At 39.1% G+C, this 14295-nt stretch overlaps 1 protein-coding gene across 3 annotated transcripts in view; it reads right to left on the minus strand.

Moving 5' to 3' along the window:
- The window catches only part of SLC25A21 (solute carrier family 25 member 21), a 253590-nt gene that overhangs the window by 216945 nt on the left and 22350 nt on the right, over positions 1-14295 (minus strand). Inside the window, exon 1 of one of the 3 annotated variants that reach the window (XM_017829446.1) lies at positions 2730-2781. The exons of the other annotated variants lie outside the window; for them this stretch is intronic. The gene's annotated coding sequence lies outside the window, so the exon portion shown is untranslated. Of the gene's footprint in view, positions 1-2729; positions 2782-14295 lie in introns of those variants that run through there. 3 annotated transcript variants of the gene reach the window in all.

Below are 14295 nucleotides of genomic sequence, written 5' to 3' on the forward strand. Positions count from 1 at the left end.
TCTATGATTCTATGATTCTATAAGCCTTTTCCAGTAAGAATTGCAAAATTGGAGAATATCTTCTAATATTTTTCAGAACAAATATAATTTGGAAACTCCAGAGATATTGGAAATAATCAGTGTTGAGGAACTCTTTCACGAGTTAGGCTTTTCTTTTAAATCTATAAAAAAATTCTTACTGTCTTGGTTCCCTTTAAACTGCAAAATATACTATTAGAACTTTGTGAATGAAAAGATTAAGACTTTCCCATCCTTTGTCCTTCGATTTTCTCTCATTTCGCTGCTTTGCTATTTTATGCAGGGTCTAAATTGGTCTTGCCAGAAACACTTGTAGTACATGTCATAGCTTGCCTTTTTCTTTTTTTTTTTGGTCCTCTTTCTTTTGAGGAAGGCAATGAAACCGAACAGTATCAGTTTTGTTGCCTGTTTGCACAAAAATGTGTAGCCTGAATTTAATTTTATTTCATCTTTGGGTGAGAGGAGGAAGGAGGATCATCCTTTAACTTCCTGAGTTGGCCCTTACTGCTGGTGGCACACACAGTTGCTTTTTCCCCCTGGATACAGACCTGCCAGGGCCTGGAGGTATATGATATGGATGTGAGGAAGAACAATTAGATATAAGGTCCCCAAACACTTTCATAGTGATACATTTTCTACCAGCAACAGAGATACACTTTCTGAATGAATATAGAGCAAGTGTGTGTGTCTCCTTGCTTCTGAAGAAAAGGATCTTGCATTATGACAGCCACCTCGAAAAGTGTCCTACACATTAGTGCTGACCAGAAAGCCCGATCCTAGAAGGGTTAGGCAAACAGATTGGTGAGACTTGAAAGTGAGCACCCAGACAATGGCTCTTGCCCATCTTCTCCAAAATGATCTCTCAGTTGGGGGCTTGATTCACTCAGAGAACTGGTGATGTAGTTCATGTTTATCAAGAGAGAATGAAGAGAGGTTTTACAGTGAACAGACTAAAAACCCGTTTCAGTCATCATGAACATGAATTGATACTTAACAGTAACAAATAAGATTTTAAACAAGACAGAAGCACTTGAGTCTGAATTAAAGAGATACAAGTCACATAGCATGGGAACAATACTTAAACCCATGTTTGTAGATTAGACTGCTTAACAGCTAACTTCAGATGTAAGAAGAAACAAGAGTAAAAAAAATTCATGGGAATCTCAGAGGGCTGAAGTGAAAGAAATTAAAACCACCTTCATTTGCTCACACTAGAAGACAAAAAAAATGCCAGAGAAAAATCTGAAGGGTGAGCTTACGCAAACCAGGGATTTAGGATTCAAGACAAGGGTGAATTCTGACAAATCTAGAAGGATGGAGTACTGCTTCAACAACTTCGGTAGGAATAAGATATTAAAAAATTTTGGGCTAGAGGAACAAGAAGTGTAAGACAGAGGCTGGCTTAAGGTGATTTATTCATAATTATTCTTCAGCTAACTAACAACAGAAGTACCACAATCTCATCAAATATATCAGCCCAAAGAAAGTGTATATTAATGAAAACTGACCTCTAACTTACAGCACTGAAGTATAGCATTTTATGTTTGTACTCAGGTCCTATACCTTTCTGGCGTTGTTTGCAACATCCACTTCAAGAAAACATGAATGACTGCTCTAGAAACAGGGGCATGAAATTAGATTCAAAGGGACAGAGTAGTACTGAATGCTTCTTGGGTATTAGAATAGGAACTGGAGGTACACTACAAACACAGCAAGAAGAATGTGCCTGCAAGAGCTGGTAGTTTTCCCTGGGTTATGAAAAAGGATTTTCTTAGTTGGGTTTTTTTTTTGGTTTAGGACAATCTCAAAGGGGGTCAACCACCAGGTCTTTTTGCTACATTACTGAAAAGAACAAATGGGATATGGCTATGGTACCTAAATATGGAGCTGCATATTTCAGTTGGCCTACTTTTTTTTCTTGGGTCAGCCATTCAAAAAGACATTTTCCATAAATGCATCCAAAGAGCATCTAACAAACATGAATACACAGATTTCATCTCAATCTCAATTCCTGTCTCAACAGCTACAAAACTAATTTTTAAGAAGCTATATGCATGTGAACATGACTGCCTTAGAGACAAATAAAATTAATATTAATCCACATCTGTGGAAATTACTTCCAAACTGGCATCAGACTTTTACTGAGCTACACTGAAGGCCAGAGAAAGCTGCACACTGTATTTTTACCATTATGTTATATAGATCAAATGTGCAACATTCAAGGGTCAGTTTATTATTTACACTGCATTACTCTCACATGGCTGTTATTTAATTTTTTTTCTTACATTTTCAGGTGTTTTCTGTTGGTTCAGAGATGTTTTCTTCCTGGCTGCAGTGTCTTTTTAAGGCACAGCATCAAGTGAAGCAGACAGGAAATAAGGGTTGTTGCTCTCCAGAGGATGATTAAGCAAGTCAGCACAAATTCCCCAAAGTTCCCACAAACAGGCTCTTATGTAACAACATATGTTTTCAAAGATCTTTTCTCTGAGCAGTGAAGACTATTCATGGGAAAAATAGAAGCTAGCTTTATAATAAACACTGTGGAGCATGAAATAACTATAAAATAAAGAGCACTATAAATGAAGTAACTTATTAGATACCAAAAATGCTACAGAAAATTATTCTGATTTACATTTCTCAAAAACTATTCTTGGTCCTGCAATCTCTTGCTTATGCAAACAAAGCATATTCCATGTTCCTTAGATCATCACCTGTAATGCTCTGGGATAAGTCCAGATGATGGTTTTAATGCAAGTAGTCCAAATGTCTTCAGTAGACTGTTTCTGTGAAAAAAAGGGGATCCATCTTTTTCCTCTCGCTTATGCCCAGAGTAGAATTTCTTTAAACTTGAGAAAAGGTTTTTTTTAAAAAATTCCTTAACATTTACCTTGCATTAGACCTCCCCAGAATAGATCATCATTAGATTATTCAGTACAGCTGTGGATTGGTTAAAGCCATTCAGTATTGCATACTTTTCATTCTTTGAAAAATATACACACATTATAAAACACTAGAAATTTTTTTCCTTCTCTTTAATTTTAAAGAAAATTGAGACATTTTATTACAAGAATTTTAAGTATATAGAAGTGATTATTTACATTCAAGTGAGAAAAAATATTTGACTAGCTAGCATTAGACATGAGGACAGTCTACTATATAGTTTGATTTTTCTAGCAATAAATATAAATCTTGGGACACAAACATCAAAAAAGTTGACAAACAACACAGCAAAATGTATGAAGTTTTCAAGTTACTTACGATTTCACTGCCCATTTACAAAGATTTGATATTGCAAAGGTAGAAAAGTCAGGTCAACCAAAAATAGCAAAGTTAACTATGTTCTCACAAACTAGAAGCTCAAGCTGTGTTCCAGCAGAACATCTTGTATGCTCTGAAGCAGCAGCAAGACTGATTCCTATGAACCACATTATGCATTTTATTTTCACACTATAAAACTTAGTATTAAACACATTGCCCAGATGTACAAAATCACACACAGCTTATCCTGTTATTCCTAAAATCTAAAACTTAACTTTTCACGTGAAAAGAACATCTAATCACAAAAGGACTGGATCCTCTGAACTTTTTCTCTGACATTGCTGCCATATACTGATTTTAAAAGCCCTTTTTCACCTGTTGACCTAAGACACAGAAGAGCCATATAACACAAGTACTCCCAAACAAATCTGTTGTTTTTACCCTTGCAAGACCTATATGGTCCCCACTGAGAAGTTCAGTTTATCTCTTGTGTGTCTCACAATGGCACCAAAGTGAAAAAATAGAGTTAAAATCCAATGGCAATTTGCCATCATCTTATGCCCATATGCCCCATATTTTCAATATTCAAATATCTTGAATGAATATACTGTTAATAATTTACTATTCCTGCCTAGCTGGTGCTTTGTTGTATTGGTTGCTTGCACGGTTAAGAGCGGGTATTCACTTTGTAGGGTAGCTTAGTCATAGAAACTAAACTAGAAGTGACCTAACAGGTAATTTTTCTGGTTGAACAGTATCATTCTAGTCTAGTCTATTCTAGTCAACTTCTAATAAGCTGTTAAAGGAGCCAGGTGATAAGGACTTTTCACCACTTCCTTCTTTCACAGTTTGCTGATGTCACTGCTTGAAACCGATACCAATAGTCATTCTTTCAAGCATGGTGTTTCATTTTCTACTCCTCTTCCTACATGTGTTATTTTCACTCCACAACCAACTACTATTAATTACCAAAAAATGGCCAAAACAAGTGTGATGAGGATTATCAAAACAACAGATATTAAAAGGTACTATATCTATTTCACTCTCCTTTAAAAATTAGAGCAAAATAAAAAATAGTAAACTTTTGAATCACAAGAGCAGAAGCCAACTATTGTTATATCACACTGTTTTGGGTATGATTTTGATCTCAGTTCTTACTCTTAAGTGACTTCAAGAAAGTTACACAGTGAAACTCTGAAGTGAGAAATGCAGCGAACAAGCTGCAATTATGTTGGTCTGAGCTGCTCCTAATTACAAGACAAGTCCACAAAGGCTAGAATTATATCTTCAAAATATTTAAAAGAAGTAATTGTATTCTAACATCTTTAAATATGAAAAAGGAAAAGAAAACAGGACTTAGAACAGGCCTAGTGAAGAAAACTGAGAAGACAACTGCTACTGAGTTAAAAACAAAGCTTTAAAGATATATAAATGCTGGAAGACAAAAAAAAATGCCAACTCTTGGGATAATAGGTCTAAAGATATGGTAAGAGAGACTGCTTGTTTCATTCAGTGGTATACCTTTGCTACACTTCCTTAATATACATCTTTTCCAAGAAGGTTAATCACAAAGGGATCATAAAAAAAATAATCCAAGTTATTTTCCCATCATCTCTTAGGTCTGGCTTAGTACAGCCCTTAATACATTATTCATAATAAAACTTTAAATAAAAAAACAAACAATTTTTTCTTTCCCTCTTAAGCCTAATAAGGCAATCCAGAACTGAAAATCTATCCTTCCAGGTTGCATGAGCCTCTGAAGACAACAGATGGGAGCACTGTAGTTAACAAAAGCATAAGGAAAATCCAAAAGGCTGCCAAAGCATTCCTGCTCCTCAGTCAGGAACTGCAGACCTGCCAAAAACAGGGGTCAGGAACAGAGAACTGACAACTTGTAGAAATGCTTTCCAGGCTACAAGAATCCTGATTCTCAGGATACTTGAGCTCCCCAGTTGAACCCACATAACTTGAAAAAGCTTCTTTTTTTTCCTTTTTATTTTTTTAATTTTTAAAAAGCCATGCATGGGGAAGCAGGCCTTAGCCAACTTCCAGACAAAAAATAACTTATTTGCATTTTCAAAAGAAAACCTGAAGCTCAAGGAGCAGGGAAGATGGGTTCAGGCTAAAGCTTATCTACAAATCCACTCCAGCTGATAGATTCTTTGAACAAAAGACATTTCTGCTCATGTTAAAGGGCTATCTAATGGACATGGAAGTGAATGGGTTTCTTCCTACCAAGTTCACCTCAGTGCTGCATCAAACCAAACTGCCAAATGATTAAATGACTGTTGTTCCTAAAATTTCATATCCTATATTAGCACCAATGGACTCTCCCAAAGTGCATTCAAAGGAAGAGTCTGGGAACATCTACAGTTTTGATTCTAAGCCTGTAAACTGGCTATTGACTGACCTTTGCATGCATGTGGTTGTTCATTAAAGGGGCAATTGAAGCAATTAAGGGAGTAAATGCTGGTTTAAAAATTGGTTAATCGAGTAATATTGGTTAAAAAACATATAGTTACCTAGGAACTTTAGGTGCTTTTGGCATTAAGCATCAGCCAAAGGAAGATACTGAAATTTGTGTTTTCAAATTAGGTTGACTGATTTATGAAGCAGTACAGGTGAGTGCTTTGAGTCTAAACCTATAAAAAACATTCTAAGAAATGCTGTATCTTATTGCACCTACATTAAATTCTCTGCTTCATTTGTGCAATCCACACAGGGTTAGGTAGGATTCCTAAATAGCTTAATTCACAGACAAGATAAATACCACGGAGGTTCCTCCAAAGAGACAAAAAAACAGAGGAATCAACTGAAGAGCAGCGCTGGATCACTCCAAGGAAAAGGGAGACTTCCCTTTTAGTATCAGGCACCCAAATTCTTAGCAGGTGTTGTATGATATCTCTTTTTACTGGTATTTTCAACCTGCAGCCTCATCCTGGAGTTAGTTGCATTATCATTTGTCCTTCTTTTGAAACAGAGCAGTGACACTGGTTATCCCCACAAGCCAAAAGGTAAACAAGTCATCAGCTAAGAGAATTGCAACAACAAGGCATGGGAAACTGATTCCTTGTCTGCCTCTACTGAAATAGATTTAAACCTGCCTTTATCATCTCCAGGGGACTACCCTGAATGCTAAGCTAAAATAGAACAATTGTAGTAGGTAGTTTTTTTAACTCCTTTCTGTTCAAACCAGTCCATTTTTCATAATAAACATCCACCTGATCAAAGGCTATATACTAGGGTCTAGTCGAAGAGGCACTCATATGGAAGCCCAGATTGTAGTTTCAGCTTTGAGGAAATATTTAACACTTAAATTCACAGAATCACAGAGTATGTCACATTGGAAGGAACCCATAAGGATCATGAAGTCCAGCTCCTAGCCCTGCACAGGACCATCCCCAAGAGTCATACCATGTGCCTTAAAGTATCATCCAAATACTTCTTGAACTCAGACAGGCTTGGTGCTGTGACCACTCCCCAGGGAGCCTCTTCCAGTGCCCATCCACCCTCTGGGTGAAGAACCTTTTTCGAATATCCAACCTAAACCTCCCTTGACACAACTTCAGGCCATTCCCTCAGGTCCTATCGCTGGTCTCCACAGAGAAGAAATCAGTGTCTGTCCCTCCTCTTCCCCTCGTGAGGAAGTTGTAGACTGCAATGAGGTCTCTCCTCAGTCTCCTCCAGGATGAACAGACCAAGTGACCTCAGCCACTCCTCATGTGGCTTCCCCTCAAGGCCCTTCACCATCTTTGTTGCCCTCTTCTAGACACTCTCCAATAGCTTAATATCTTTCCTATATTGTGGTGCCCCAAACTGCACACAACATTCAAGGTGAGGCCGCACCAGTGCAGAGCAGAGCAGGACAATCCCCTCCCTCGACCGGCTGGTGATGCTTTGCCTGATGCCCCCCCGGACATGGTTGGCCCTCCTGGCTGCCAGGGCACTGCTGACTCATATTCAACTTGCCACTGATCAGGACTCTCAGGTCCTATTTACGTGGCTCTGCTTTCCAGCATCTCATTCCCCAGTCTGTACAAACATCTGGGCTTGCCCCATTCCAGGTGCAGAATCCAGCAATTTCGCTTACTGAACTTCATACGGTTGGGGATTGCCCAATCCTCTGATTTGTCGAGGTCTCTCTGCAGGGCCTCCCTGCCTTCAAGGGAGTCAACAGCTCCTCCCAGTTTTGTGTCAGCTCCAAACTTGCTTGGTATCCCTTCCAGTCTTGCATTCTAATGATTTATGAAGACGTTGAAGAGCACCTAAGACGGAGCCCTGTGGAACCCCACTGGTGAAGGGTTGCCAGCCTGATGTTACCCCATTCACTATTACCCTTTATGCTTGACCCGAGAACCAATTTCTCACTCACTGCATGATGTGTTTTCCAGCTGTGTGCTGGACTGTTTGTCCAGAAGGATACTTTGAGAGACAGTATCAAAAGCTTTACTGAAGTCCAAAAAGATTACATCAACTGGCTTTCCTTGATCAGCTAGGTGGGTTACCTTGTCATACAAGGAAATCAGGTGTCATAAGCAGGACTTTCCTCTCATGAAGCCGTGCTGGCTGTGACCAGTGACTGCATTGCCTTTCAGGTGTTTTTCAACACCTCCCAGAATAATCTTCTACACAACTTTAGCAAGCACTGTAGTGAGAGTGACAGGCCTGTAGTTTCCAGGGTCCTCTTTCTTGCCCTTCTCGAAAATTCAGACAATGTTCGCCAGCTTCCAGTCAGCTGGGACCTTGTTCCCAAGACTGCTCAAAAATAATCAAGAGAGGTTTTGCAATGACATCAGCCAGCTCTTTCAGGACTCTGGGATGAATCCCATCAGGCTCCATAGATTTGCAGGGATTCAGCTGGAGTAGAAGATTCCACACAATTTCAGCGTTGACTGGGAGTTGATCATTCTCGCATTCATGTCCTCCAGCTCAGGGCAGTAAGATCCCCTTGGTCCATCATCCGTGTTGAAGACAGAGTCAAAGAAAGTGTTAAACACCTCTGTCTTGTCTCTGCCCCTGTTTGTGAGGTGACCATCCGCATCCTGTAACAGGCTGATGATATTTCTGTACTGCCTATTGCCATAATTGTATTTGAAAAAACTTTTTTTACTGTTCCCCATGTTTCTGGCCAGTTTCAACTCCAGCTAAGCTTTGGCTGCACAAATTTTCTCCCTACAGTGGCAAGTAGCATCTCTGAATTCTTCCCATGTCACTTGACCTTGCTTCCACTAGGCATGCACCTTCCTTTTTTGCCTTATTTCCAAGAGAAGATTCTTGCTCAGTCAAGCTGGCCTTCTGCCTCCCCTGCTTGACTTCCAGCATTTGGAAATTGCCTGCTCCTGTGCCCCTGGGAGGTGATGTTTGAAAAGTGACCAGCACTTATGGACTCCAGCAGCTGCAAAAATATTTTCCCAGAGGATGTCACTTACTACTTGCTTGAGCAGCCTGCAGTCTGCTCTCCTCACGTCCAGAGCTGAGGTTTTGTTGGCACTTTTCCTCCTCTCAACAGAGATTTTAAACTCAATCACTTTGTGGTCACTGTGGCCAAGACGGCCACCAATCTCCACTTCATTCACAAGATCCACTCTGTTACAAACAGTAGATCAAGGAGAGCATCTTTCTGAGTCATCTCCCTTAGGACCTGTTCTATAAAGATGTCATCCAGGTTTTTTAGGAACCTTCTGGCCCATGTTGTACCAGCTGTGTGATGATCCCAGTTATTTCTGGGTCTTCCAGTTATTTCTGAAGTCCCCCATAAGGACAAGGGCAGTTGAGTTGGACGTGTCCCTTAGTTCCTCAAAGAATAATTTGTTGGCATCATCATCCTGTCTGTGAGGTCTATAGCAGACTCCCACAATGACATCCACATTATTTGTTTGCCCCTTGATTCTCACCCAGAGGTTCTCAGCTGTGCCATTGCCAACTGTGAGCTCCATACCTTCTAACCCTTCGATTACATACAGTCCCACTCCTCCGCCTCTTCTGCCTGCGTATGCCTGCCTGTAACCATCCAACAGGGCACAAATGTCACAGGTCTCATCCCACCAGCTTTCACTTATGCTTATGATGTCAAATCTCAGGGATGGGCCAAAGCTTTGAGGTCCTCTTGTTCCTCATGCTGTGTGCATTGGTGTAGAAACATTCCAAGTGTGGTATATTGTAGCCAACACCCCTTGAGGCAGATTGAGGGATCCCATTAGTGTTGTTTTCTCAGGTTTTGGCACACCATCCCATTGCTCATCCCAGGCAAGCCTGGTTTTGTCCCATTCCGCTTTTCAAGCTAGTTTAAAGCTCTGTCAACAAGCCCCACTAGCTCCTGTGCTAGAACTCTTTTTCCCCTCTGACAAAGGTGCATGCCATGAGGTTGCCAGTAGATCTGGTGTTGCGTAGATCATCCCATGGTCAAAAAACATAAAGTTTTTCCAATTACACCAACCTCGAAGCCACTCATTGACCTGATGGATCTGCCTATTCTTATCAATATTATTCCTTGTTACTGGAAGAATTGAGGAAATCACTATCTGTGCTTTTGATCCCTCTACCAACCATCCTAGGGCCCTGAAGTCTCTTTTGATTGCCTTTGGACTTCTCTTTGTTATTTTGTCACTGCCAGTTTGAACAACTACGAGCAGATAGTAATCAGAGGGCCTTACCAGACTGGAGAGTTTTCCAGTAATGTCCCTTATCCAAGTCCCTCAAAGACAGCAGGCTTCCCTGTGAATCTACTCCCCTTAGAAGGAAGTCTCCTATTACAACTACCCTTTTTGAAACTTTCCTCCTTGCTCCATGGTCATGCTTAGCCTAACAAGCACACCACCCTTCTCAGCCCTTATATATTCCATGCAAAGATATTCCATGCAGAAGGTGGAGAGAATGAGCTGTTCCCTGCAACAACTGAAAGTGAGCACTATACAGCCAATGCAGTGAATAATGTAAGTTTGAGTTTTTTCAGGCAGAGAATGAGCTGAACCTGAGACTCTCACATCACAGTTGAGTTATCCAGCACTGGAGAGCTAGAGAAACCAGATGCAGGACAAAAATGTATCAAACTATCTTTCTTCTCACAACAGTATATACACAGTCTGGTCTTAGGAAGCGGCTCTAAACACATCTACTGAATGGAGCTCTGCAGAGAAGATGAAAGATGCCTGCCTACACTTAATTCTAATACAGTTTGGACATGAATAAATCTACAAACTGAACATTTATGCTTAGCAAATCAATTTCTTGAAAACTGAAAGAACATTTCAGAATCCAAAAATCTAGCACCCAAGTCTACAGCAACAACTTAAATTTAAATCCTAAAAGTCTGTAGCCCTTAGACTCCATTTGTTTCAAGACTGTTTATTTCTAGTATTTCAGCCAAACAGTGCTGGTTTGTTTTTAAATGTATGTACATATATCACATCCAGGCAGGTAAGTGTTAAAAGAAATGAGAAAACAATAGGAGGTTAAAGTATGCAATGAAATAAGAATGTTTAGCCTGTCCTGATGCTCTAACTTCCCCCCTCCCCCCTCCAGGCATCTAATTGTTTGCTTTTCCTCCTACATACAATAATGAAGTGAACTACAAGCAAAGTGTGATGACAAATGGTCCCAGGGTTTGCATTCTTTGGAATATATTGGCATTTGTAAACTAAAAAAGAAAGATAGATGTAATCAACCACCCTCTTTCAAAAGATGGATCTGGAAGCATATGTTGGCAAAATCTTCAAACCACATTAAGCACTAATTTGAAAGTATGTTTGAAAGGAAGAAAGCAATGCCTCTAATACCAGTTTATTTGTGTAACAACAACTAGAAACTGAACTTGCTAGACATATTTTGAAAGATGGAAACAATTAAAATGCATTAGTGATCTAAACAGGCACTGTATTTTAAAAGAAAAGAACTTTAAACAATCAAGGTTACACATATCCACATTTTCTTGACTAATCCTCACCTTCCCTTGATCTCCTAATATTCAGTACTTGTATTACATTGAAACATTGCATCTGTCCTCACAGAAATTAGCAAGAGCTAAGTCTGTACAAATACATTTGCCTACGGAAAAAGAGTGACACAGTCTCATGAGAAAAACCCCATCAGCTGCAGGATGGCAATTGTTCTGTCTCCAACATCAAAAACTTGTAGCCCTCTATTCCAAAAACCAACATACTGCACCAAACAGAGTGCCCAGGCTGCACCTTATCATATAACCACTAAATAGTCAGCTCATTTCACTAGTAAATAAAAGTGGACAAAGTACACTGAGAGGGCACATTATTCACATCTTCCTCTTCTTTGGTAATATCTTGACTAGAAGGGAAAAGGACTTGGAATGGGAGAAGTCTTAGCAGGGAGATGAATAATCAAATATTATTAAAAAAAAGTGGTTTTAATTATTTCATATTTAAGGTCAAATAAGCCTTAAATTAGGGGTTAACATAACCTATGCTTTTTGCAGTCATGTTTGAAATGCAGCACTGTGGATTTCTGGACACTTGGAAAGTCTCATTAAAAACAAGATCAAGTCATTCCAAAACCCAAACATGAACTGTTAAAATTAGGGACATCTTTAGATACTCACTTTTGACCTGCTGCAGTCTTACCATGCCATCACAGACACATTGAAGCTTCAGAAAATGCTGTCATATCTTAATAACATGATACTTCTCTCAGTTTTTTGAGTGCTTTGATGAGCAGCAAAATTGTTAGCATAGATAAGCATCACCATTAGCATAACATTAGCACATAATGAAACAGACACTTCATGCCCACAAGATACCATTTCTAATCTTCTGAAAGCAGACATTGTTACTGTTGCACTTAGTCTTCAGGTTTTTATGTGCAGTAGAAACTTGGCTATAGAGAAGGATGATACAGAGTTGGAGATTTACTGATTGATTTTTCATATGTTTTACATGAGGCATAGTTCCAATTACTACCTTTGGTGGGAAAATACTTTTAAATACATATATAAATGTTTTAAGAGGTTAATTTATAATTAAAACTAAAAACCAAACAAATAAAACCAAGAGCATAATCAGTGCATATCAATCACTACTTTAGAGATGTGAGAAAAAGAATCTACGTATCAGAATTTTCAAATAAGGTGCAATATTTGCAGCTAATATACAAGAATTTAAGACACCAAACAAAAAATATAGGTAGTACTTTCCTAGTACTAGAGTACTTGAGTTTTAGAGAAAAAATGGTAATAATCAGCCATGAAACAGTTGCATTATTTATTTAAAAAAGGTTAAATTGTAAAACACTGAAGAAAAATAACAATAAACTACTTGATAACTCTAAAAATCACCACTGATACAGTGAATTTCAAAGTGAAAGAGAGTAGGTTTATATTAGGAAGAAACTCTTTACTATGAGAGTGGTGAGGCACTGGAACAGGTTGCCCACAGAAGTTGTGGCTGCCCCATCTCTGGAAGTGTTTAAGGCCAGGCTTTATGGGGCTCTGAGAAACCTGGTCTAGTGGAAGGTGTCCTTGCCCATAGCAGTACAAGCAGTACCATCACACTATATCATATAATATTTATATTGTAGTACTGGACTGGAGGCAGTTTTCAGGAAATCGCTGCTTCAGAAGATGAGAAAATAAATTAGTGAAATAGGACTTCAACAGGCAACAGAGAATCAGGACTAGAAAATATGAATGTCACCTTTTAAATATTGATTTAAATAACAAATGTCAGATAGCTCTGCAGTTGTAAATACAATCTCAGTCATTAGAGAAATGAGTAGACAGTATACACGGAACATAAATGTATCATACTTGGCCCCTCTTCCCACTCTGTTTTACATATTTTTGTGACGGCTATTCAAACACTTCAGCTATCAATGTCTCCACTTGTTGGATAAAATAGGTAAGTTCTGGCAGTAAATACCACATATTTATTTAGGGCTATGCTCTTAAAACTACCACTGTTGATGTGAGTTTCAATAGGAATGAAAAACTAGAAACGCATACACCACTAATATACAGTATATTATTCTTTCATACTATATATGCTTTCATATTTCCCAAAACATTTGTATCTATTCAAATAGATACCCGCTGTGACCTGGGTTCGATTCCCAGCCCCCCGGGCAGATGGTGCTCGTTAGCCCTGTAAAGCAATCCATCTAAGAGAAGGTCACTCTAAACAAACCTACATCCTGAGACCCTCACTGCCACTGTCCAAGCTTGCTCGGCCCCGGCAGATGAACCTCAGGATTAAAGGGTGGGCTCAGTTCAGCGCAAGCTGGGTCTCACCTAAAAAATCCACTGCGCAGGCTCGAAGGGTTAATGACCTTTCCCAAATCTTCGCTCGCGAAGACTGGCCATTATTATTGTATCTATTCATGATTTAAGAGGTGCTCAAAGTTACACAGTTGCCACTGAATTCTACACATAATAGTGTGAGCCACTAGGACATATATTAACAGATGAACATTCTTGTTCAGAGTTGTAAAAATAAAACTGTTTTGTTAGTAAAAGATTCAAGAAGCATTTGCTTATATAGTTAGCATCATAATATGAAAACAAGAAAGCCAAGCCACAGGTAGTCAGTGGCAATCAGTACATACTGTGCAAGGTGACAGTATTGAGTGGGTACTGCATTCACAGGTGCAGGACCACCAAGGTCAGCATGTGGCTGCTTACCAAACACAAGGCTAAAGTTCCAGGTGTTCAAAGGCACTGTTCTGGCTCCACCAAGAACAGATTTACACTACAGGTCTTCCAAACATAGTACTGGGTCTTTTTTAAAGCCAAGGAATTTGTGCCCAGACACCTATAACATTAGTGACAATGTTTGAAAGTTATATAGTTTCTACAGGTGTTTAAAAAATTTTCATAGTTTCTGTGAAAGCATATGACTTCCAGGCTATGAATAGCTCAAAAGCCAATTTTCTTCTGTTTCCATCTTGAACCAACAAATATTCTATGTGAAAAAGTTATTCTTAGTTTAAATATTTTTCAATCAAGTGTTCTATAGCACACAGTTAGATAAATACATCATGCAATAAGTGAGAAACTGA

Source organism: Lepidothrix coronata, unplaced genomic scaffold (assembly GCF_001604755.1).
Source record: "Lepidothrix coronata isolate B3197 unplaced genomic scaffold, Lepidothrix_coronata-1.0 Scaffold164, whole genome shotgun sequence".
In the NCBI taxonomy this organism is placed as follows: domain Eukaryota; kingdom Metazoa; phylum Chordata; class Aves; order Passeriformes; family Pipridae; genus Lepidothrix; species Lepidothrix coronata.